Source organism: Entelurus aequoreus, unplaced genomic scaffold, assembly GCF_033978785.1.
Source record: "Entelurus aequoreus isolate RoL-2023_Sb unplaced genomic scaffold, RoL_Eaeq_v1.1 HiC_scaffold_43, whole genome shotgun sequence".
Classification (NCBI taxonomy): domain Eukaryota; kingdom Metazoa; phylum Chordata; class Actinopteri; order Syngnathiformes; family Syngnathidae; genus Entelurus; species Entelurus aequoreus.
In genome coordinates, this window is record NW_026907975.1 from 49071 (window position 1) to 57551 (window position 8481).

Genomic DNA, 8481 nt, shown 5'->3' on the forward strand with positions numbered 1-8481 from the left:
ACTCCTGATGACGTTTTGAGACATCTCCTACAACTACAGCACCAGAATTGTGCTGCTGAAGCAAGTCCGTTTTTCACGGGACACATTTCCGGTGTGGTTGTTTCCGGATGAGGAGATGCTGCTCCATTATTGATTTGATTTGATTTCGTGTAGACCGCAATATGACTCAAGTAAACAACACCAACATTGTATATGCTCCCTTGAAAATATAGAACATTACACACGGCGCTCAAAAATCTATCAAAATGTTTTAGTAGGACTTTGGTCAGCTATGAAACTGCACCGCTTGATGGATTGTACTGTGCTTCAACATAGGAGTATTATTATGGTGTGTGTATAAGGTAAGACATATTTTCTGGTGTTTTGTTTCGCAATATTATGCAAAAGAAACTTTTCTTACCTTCTGGTACCTGAAAATTTGTGCAGGTCCGCCTTTGTAGTCCGTGCCGACACCGTAGTCGATAAGCTTCTTCTTTTTCTCCACCTTCTTGTTATGGGACATCCATCTTCTGCTGTTGCCATTTCTAATAAAAAGCAGTGTAAAGTTATTACTTATTTCAGTCAGTAAACTCGCCATGAAAGCCCTAAAACATACTGGTGTAGTGAGTTACCATTATTCACCCAAGGAACTTTAGTTACTAAAGTTCTGGTCGGACGGTTTTTCACGGGACACATTTCTGGTGTTGTTGTTTCTGGATGAGGAGATGCTGCTCCGTTATTGATTGAAGTAAAGTCTGAATGTCATTAAAACAGTTAGCTCCATCTTTTGACACTTCACAACAAAGATGACGGGGAGAAGACGCTGCCGAAGGTGAGCCACGTAAATAAGACCGCCCACAAAACGGCGCACCCGGAAGCGGCTTGAAGATGATGTGTAAAACATCATCTATGCAACATTTTGAGCAAAGAACCACCATTACATGTTATGTAGACCCCAAGGAAGTCTTTTACATTTAGAAAAAAATATATATATTATGACTCCTTTAATGCGCCTTATAATCCGGTGCGCCTTATATATGAAAAAAAGATCAAAAATAGACCATTCATCGGCAGTGCTCCTTATAATCCGGTGTGCCCTATGGTCCGGAAAATACGGTAATGCTTTATATCAATATTTGTGAGGATGTTTACCAATTTATCTAGGCCAGAGGTGTCAAACTCATTTTAGATCGGGGGCCACATTGAGAAAAATCTACTCCCAAGTGGGCCGGACTGGTAAAATCACGGCACGATAACTTAAAAATAAAGACAACTTCAGATTGTTTTCTTTGTTTAAAAATAGAATTTCTCAAAAATAAACAAATCATGTTGTTTTTTTACACTTACATGTTGCAGTTAATAGTGTTCTACCTTTAATTGTCGTTATTTATACTTTCTGAATAAATGACGTGATAATGTTCATCAGTCAACTCATTGGTGTTCATTTTCAATCTAACAAGATAAAAAAAAAAAAATCAAAATCAAATTACAGGATGTTATTTATGTAGTTTGCTAATTTTCTTCGACTGTTGCACTAACATCATGTGTTTTATTTTTTTTGTACATACTGTATGTAGCATCATCTACAAAGATACAAAGAATTGCCATTGCCACATCTAGTGGACACATTTAAAACAGCAGTTTCTTTCATAGAAAAATTTCAGCTCATTTGTATACTTAGCAAATTCATCCGGATAGAACCTGTTCACGGGCCTGATCCGTTTCATCTCAGCGATCGTATTTGTCACGTTTCATGTGTCAGGTAAAGCGCAATGAATGACTCCACTTCCTAGTGTAAGAGTGAGCTTTTATAAGTGTGCCATGACAGCAGACTCTCTAATCGGTGATTAAAACAGCTGAAAAAAAATCAAGTCTTCCAGAGATGGGCACAGTCTACACTACCTGCTGTCTGAGGCGAGTGCACAGCATCCTGCGTGACCAACAACACCCTGCTCCTCACCTGCGGCCCTCAGGTAGAAGGAACAGGTCTATACGTGCCAGGACAACTTGCCAACAGCTCGTCTGTATCCTCAGGCAGTGACCCTCTCTCACATCCCACCCATGAACTGCAACGTCTAATTATCACTTCTATTGATCTGCCCTTTATACTGTACACTGCATCCGGAAAGTATTCACAGCGCTTCATTTTTTGCCACATTTTGCTATGTTACAGCCTTATTCTAAAATGGTATCAATTCATTTTCGTCCTCAAAACTCTGCGTTTCTGGGTGTTGTTGATAAATGCAACAACACCCAGAAACGCCGCTGGCTTCGCTCGGCCCGAGCTCATCTAAGATGGACTGATTGGTTGGAATCTGCGCTTTTGCATGATATACTAGTTACTACGGTAATCTTCTCAGAAAGCACGTAGTTTCAAAGTTGTATTTGTGTTGGTACTGCATCAAAAAGCGACATCAGCGTGTAAAGGATATCACCACATGGACTCAGGAACACTTCAGAAAACCACTGTCAGTAACTACAGTTGGTCGCTACATCTGTAAGTGCAAGTTAAAACTCTACAATGCAAAGCGAATGCCATTTATCAACAACACCCAGAAACGCCGCTGGCTTCGCTCGGCCTGAGCTCATCTAAGTTGGACTGATTGGTTGGAATCTGCGCTTTTGCATGATATACTAGTTACTACGGTAATCTTCTCAGAAAGCACGTAGTTTCAAAGTTGTATTTGTGTTGGTACTGCATCAAAAAGCGACATCAGCGTGTAAAGGATATCACCACATGGACTCAGGAACACTTCAGAAAACCACTGTCAGTAACTACAGTTGGTCGCTACATCTGTAAGTGCAAGTTAAAACTCTACAATGCAAAGCGAATGCCATTTATCAACAACACCCAGAAACGCCGCCGGCTTCGCTCGGCCCGAGCTCATCTAAGATGTACTGATGCAAACTGGAAAAGTGTTCTGTGGTCTGACAAGTCCACATTTCAAATTGTTTTTGGAAACTGTGGACGTCGTGTCCTCCGGTCCAAAGAGGAAAAGAACCATCCGGATTGTTCTAGGCGCAAAGTTGAAAACCCAGCGTCTGTAATTGTATGGAAAACTTGTTTTGTTTTGTTTTTAATGTATGTTTTTATTGTTTTGTTTTTTAATGTATTATATTCTGTTTTTATATGTTTAAATGGATCTTAAGGTCTGCAATAAAGATTGATGATATGGGGGTGTATTAGTGGGTAACTTACACGTTTGTGAAGGCACCATTAATGCTGAAAGGTACATACAGGTTTTGGAGCAACAAAAGTTGCCATCCAAGCGACGTCTTTTTCATGGCCGCCCCTGCTTATTTCAGTAAGATATCGCCGAGCCACATTCTGCACGTGTTACAACAGCGTGGCTTCGTAGTAAAAGAGTGCGGGTACTAGACTGGCCTGCCTGTAGTACGAACTGTGCTCTGTAAATAAACTCGCCTTGCCGACCGTTTTCTGTCGTGGACAACGACAATTTCAATAAACTACAAGTTAAAAAAAAGGCATGAACATTTCCCTCTTTTGGGTATTGAAAAAATGTATCGAACGGCGCCGCTCAAGTACCGATCCATACCAGACTGTGAATTTTGTGCATCGTTCGTGGCACCCTTTGTGTTTACGCGTTTCATGGGTCAGGATTGCACCACCTAACGCATTTTTGATACATGGTTACTATGCAGTGTGTGTGTTATTCACTATGACAATGACAATAAATGCATTGAACTGAATAAAAATCATGTTAGAGTAAATGAATACTTCTCTGATTTGAGGGCGAAGGCTTTTTCATGTGTCCTGCGATGAACTGGCGGCCAGTCTAGGGTGTAGGCCGGGGGTCAGCAACCCGCGTCTCTTTAGCACCGCCCTCGTGGCTCCCTGGACCTCTTTCAGAGATGTGTGAAAATGGAAAAAGATGAAGAACATTTTTATTTGAATATATTTTCTGTAGGAGAACAAACATGACACAAACCTTCCTAATTGTTAGAAGTCCCACTGTTTATGTTAAACATGCTTCACTGATGAGAGGATTTAGCAAGCACTGTTTTGTCCTACTAATTTCAGCGATCCTTGAACTCATTGTTGTTTGTTTACATGTACAACTTTCTCCGACGCTGCCACAGAAAGACGTGTTTTATGCCACTTCTTCTTTGTCTCATTTTGTCCACCAAACGTTCTACGCTGTGCGCGAATTCACAAAAGGTGAGCTTTGTTGATTTTATTGACTTGTTGGAGTGCTAATCAGGCATATTTGGTCAGAGCATGACTGCAAGCTAATCAATGCTAACATGCTATTTAAGCTAGCTGTATGTACATATTGCATCATTATGACTCGTTTGTAGGAATATTTGAGCTCATTTAATTTCCTTTACTTATGTCCTCTGTGCATTTCATTTATATTTGCATGTCTCATGACACATTATCTGTACGTAATATTGGCTGCATTTCTGATAGTTGTTTGTGCGCCATGTTGTTCCAGACCACAGCAAACGTTACCCAGCTTGTAAAGATTGTAATAAATCCATTAGAAGAAGACAGCCTGCCTTTTCCTTTAACTTGGACACACACATTTATACCTTTGACCCTTATGAGCCAGTCATTTCCAGAAGTTATCTCATCATGTGAGAAGCCTCCATTTAAATAACATATTATTATTTGATCTTAATAGATTAAAAATGAACACCAATGAGTTGACTGATGAACATTATCACATCATTTAATCAGAAAGTATACATATCGACAAATAAAGGTAGAATACTATTAACCGCAACATGTAAGTGTAAAAAAAAAAACAACAACATTATGATTTGTACATTTTCAGAATGTGCTTGCTCTATTTTTAACAAAGAAAAAAACTAACAATCTGAAGTTGTCTTTATTTTTAAGTTATCGTGCCTTGATTTTACCAGTCCGGCCCACTTGGGAGTAGATTTTTGTCCATGTGGCCCCCGATCTAAAATGAGTTTGACACCTCTACATTAGAACTTACGAATAATGGATTGGTAGGTTCATCGTAGCCAGCCTTGTGTATTATTCTAATGACCCTTTTTTCAAGTTGAATTATTGAGCCTGTGTTTGTTCTATAAACATTTCCCCAAAGTTCAACACAGTATGTTAGATATGGAAAAATAAAAGAATAATATAACTACAGCTGCAGCTATCGAATATTTTAGTAATCGAGTATTCTATCGAATATCCCGATCGATTAATCGAATAAATCATAATTTTGTTTAATTATACACGTTAAGATGTGCCCTCAATTATTGTGGTTGGCCTAATCGTCTTATTTCCTAAACGCCTGTTTTCATTATTGAAGGCTGACACGCACAGCTAAAAATGTGTATGTGCTAATAAAAACAGGTGCGCTCACAGCCCTATGTGCTGTGTGGTGTGACCGCATAAACAAAGTTCTTGTCTCTCGTGCGTTTTTGATGATTATCATACGGTGCCGTTTAAACGTTTTCTAAACTCGAGCGTACTTAAAAGAGCGGTGTCGTGCAGTGCAAGGGGGGGATGATCTGTGACGTAAACACGCTGTGCAACACCTAAACAGTCTGTGCGAAACGTGAGCTTTGACTACTGTTTAGTGAACCAGTAAAAAAAAATATGTACGACACCTCGAGGCAGCAACAATTCCTCGAATGTATTTTGTAATCGAATTACTCAAGGAATCATGTGCAGATATTTCTTATTCAGCATGTGTCTTACTTTATATAAAGAATAGCAATGGATTTGGATGTTTTTAGAATAGAATAGAATAGAATAGAAAGTACTTTATTGATCCCTCGGGGAAATTCAGCACCACAGTTCGCTCACAATAAAAATAAACACTAAGGTATTTTTTACATGTGAATAATATAAATACAGTCTATTATACAGCATTATTCACTTGTGAATAATATAAATACAGTCTATTATACACAGTGTTGGGTTAGTTACTGAAAACCAGTAACTAGTTACAGTTACTAGTTACTTTATTTCAAAAGCAACTCAGTTACTAACTCAGTTACTTACACCAAAAAGTAATGCGTTATTGTGAAAAGTAACTATTTAGTTACCGTACTTGTTTTTTTCTTCTTCTTTTTTTAAAGCTACCATTAATGCCCTTCATTTAAGTACTGTTATTGCACTGGAGAATAATACAATCTGTTGATCAGCGCTAGGAATTTTCAAAATGGGGTCCCAGGGACCCCATCAAGTCATAAAAATGGGGTCCTACAGTAAATTTTTGGGGTCCCACTTTTTGGTAAGCGTTTTGACAACAAAAAAGATAAACGTATGCATTATCCTGTTATATCTCACATTATATATTGTGTTTTGGAAAAAGGTTGTCATAAACGTTACTTAATTCATAAAAAAAAATAATAAAGAAAGAAAACAAATTTGTATACATATGTAAATGTATTCAGTTATAAACATTCATTCACTTTCTTCTTTCCTTCATGGATCTAAACTTTACCGCTGCTGGTAGTTTTTTCTATGTTTTTATTGAATAAGTTGTAGGTGTATTTATTTCAGTATAAAAGTGTAAAAAGTGTTTTGCTTGGGTCATGAAATTATGATAACATTTTATATTTAACGCTTAAATCTCTGGAGTCTACATCAACTTCAGATCTATCCCTCATTTCAAAATGTTTTAGTTATGTTGTTTTTTTGTCTGTTTGTTTTCCGCCTTTTTTGTCAAACAAAACTATGTTTTTAATGGCAAACACACAAAATATGCAAAATCTTCCACCAAAAATATTTTTCAAAGTGGAATATTTGATGTGAAGTAATGGGAACCTTGGATAGGTCAATAATTCATAATAACATTGATTTTGATTCAATATTATGTTTTGAGCAATGACAGTTTGAAATAAATTGATTAATGTGGACCCCGATTTAAACAAGTTGAAAAACTTATTCGGGTGTTACCATTTAGTGGTCAATTGTACGGAATATGTACTGTACTGTGCAATCTATTAATAAAAGTCTCAATCAATCAATCCACTCCCTCGCTCTCTCTGTCCCTCCCTCACGAATGCTGCTGCGTGTGCACAATTAGTTTTGTTTTTAACCCCATCTTAACCCTGAACGTACATTGAAAATATACGCAACCCTGCCGGACATTTGAGGCATTTAAGAAACTCCGCCCGGACAGCCCCGCAAAAGAAGACACATGGTCAGTCTAGAATATCTCCATGTTAAGAAACTCGGCTTCAGCTCCACCATGATGTCTTGTAAGTAAACACAGACACGCCCCCCCCCCCAACCCCTCTCCACACACACACACACACACACACACACACACACACACACACACACACACACACACACACACACACACACACACACACACACACAGCGCCTCTTCTCTTGTCCCCGTTGTGACACAGGAAGAATTAAGTTAAGTTAAAGTTAAAGTACCAATGATTGTCACACACACACACACACACCCACACACACACACACACACACACACACACACACACACACACACACACACACACACACACACACACACACACACACACACACACACACACACACACACACACACACACACACACACACAGCGCCTCTTCTCTTGTCCCCGTTGTGACACAGGAAGAATTAAGTTAAGTTAAAGTTAAAGTACCAATGATTGTCACACACACACTAGGCGTGGTGAAATTTGTCCTCTTTATTTGACCCATCCCCTTGGGGAGCAGTGGGCAGCAGCGGCGCCGCGCCCGGGAATCATTCAGAAGGACGACACTGCAACTCTCCAATAAAACACACTCAGATCTTCTGTTTTTAGCCGATACTACATAAGAAATGACATAAAATAACGCAGTAACGCATCATGTAGTAACGGTAACTGAGTTACTGAATATAAAAAATAACGCGTTAGACTACTAGTTACTTTGTAACGCGTTAGTCCCAACACTGATTATACAGCATTATTCACATGTCAATAACATAAATACAGTCTATTATACAGCATAATTCACATTTGATTAATATAAATACATTTAAGCACAGTTAAGTATTGTTTTCCCTTTAACATCACAAATGAGTTTGACATTTGAAGTTAATTGCTGACATGAATGGACTTTTCCAGCATATTATGTGTGTATGACTTTCACCTGTGTAATAGAATGACTTCATGCAACTTTTCTCGGAGGACAATTGAACACTCACCTACCGAAAATGCAAACTTCGTCGCTGCTCGGTGACCTTTGTCTAGCGGCAGAATGTCTCTCTCGTCGTGTTGATCTAAATGAGAAGGAATGAATGACATTGGAACAAATAACAGCGCTGACATGATAGGAGGCGTGTTAGTTAGCAACCTGTTGTATTCTGATGACGTGCTAGCGTCACTTCCGCTGGGACGAGACCGGAGCGGTTAAAAAACGTGACTTTCATTTATAATAATTGAATGGTGTGTGTTCAAATAACCCTCCTCGGCCTTATAATTGTTACAAGTCGCGCTGTTGACATCTTTTCTTGGGAAATGGAGTCGACTCCAGGGGGTCTTTCCGCGGGCTCTGCCATTTTGAAAT

General features: G+C 38.8%; 1 long non-coding RNA gene across 2 annotated transcripts; it reads right to left on the reverse strand.

The window, feature by feature from the left end:
• Positions 1-201: 201 nt before the first annotated feature.
• LOC133645337 (uncharacterized) lies at positions 202-8481 on the reverse strand. Of its 2 annotated transcripts, none has more exons than XR_009825012.1 (3): positions 8269-8481; positions 8124-8194; positions 202-3843 (listed from the first exon to the last, which is right to left on the reverse strand). It is a non-coding gene; the product is annotated as an uncharacterized LOC133645337 (long non-coding RNA). The 2 variants fall into 2 exon arrangements; XR_009825013.1 differs by having other exon boundaries at positions 8120-8194.